Source organism: Pteropus alecto, unplaced genomic scaffold, assembly GCF_000325575.1.
Source record: "Pteropus alecto unplaced genomic scaffold, ASM32557v1 scaffold389, whole genome shotgun sequence".
Classification (NCBI taxonomy): domain Eukaryota; kingdom Metazoa; phylum Chordata; class Mammalia; order Chiroptera; family Pteropodidae; genus Pteropus; species Pteropus alecto.
This window is the reverse complement of record NW_006443569.1, coordinates 575,502-576,365: the sequence shown is the minus strand read 5'-3', so window position 1 is coordinate 576,365 and position 864 is coordinate 575,502. Positions and strand designations below refer to the sequence as shown.

Genomic DNA, 864 nt, shown 5'->3' with positions numbered 1-864 from the left:
CCTCTTTTTTTCTGTTTTTTTTTTTTCCTGTTGTTTTCTTCAAAGATTGTCTACCTGTCTCTCAGCAGGAGTGGTATAACACATGCAACCGAATGTTACAAGAACACTTTCAGCTAATAGCCTAAGACACTGGACACTAAATGTCAGAGTGAATTTTGAAGCAGACAGCTGTGTAAGACATACAGAAGGGAAGGTAGAGAAAGCCATTTAGACAATTTCTCAATCTCTCACCTATATCAAGGGCACAAAGGGATTAAGAGTGGAGACTGACTTCATAGCCGTACTACCCTGAACGTGCCTGATCTCATCTGATCTCCTAAGCTAAGCAGTGTCGGGCCTGGTTAGTACTTGAATGGGAGACCACTTAAGAATACCAGGTGCTGTAGGCATTAAAAAAAAAAAAAAAAAAAAAGAATGGAGACTGAAAGAGAATTTGAGGGTTATTTTTGGAGAGAATTGCTAATGTTGTGTGAGTCTCATCCTTTTTCCAAGTGTAAATCTTACTTCCCAAATGGCAAGATTGTCTAAACTCTTCTGAAACCCAGAAAGGGATTTCACTGGGACCAGAGATGTATGCTCTTTTGCTGTATGGGAGACAGAGAGGACTGATCTCTGCCTCTTGTCTGGACAATGTGAGATATGGGAGCTGAGCCGGTAAGCTGCTCCTTTGGGAAAGTAAGTCAAGGAGATTTCTGGGGCATTAGAATGGGCCTGCACTCCCAGACTTGGTCAGGGCAGAGATGCATGTATGGATCTTATAGACCAGGTATGGGTCTTGTACAATAGCAAACCAGGGAACATAATGTAGGTCACCCAAAAGCTGCCTAGAGGGATAAGAGGCACTCAGCAAAAAGAGTCTGGAAG

The 864-nt window shown here is 42.6% G+C and overlaps 1 pseudogene; it reads left to right on the top strand.

The window, feature by feature from the left end:
- Positions 1–270: 270 nt before the first annotated feature.
- Positions 271–389, top strand: LOC112473111 (annotated as a pseudogene).
- Positions 390–864: the final 475 nt, after the last annotated feature.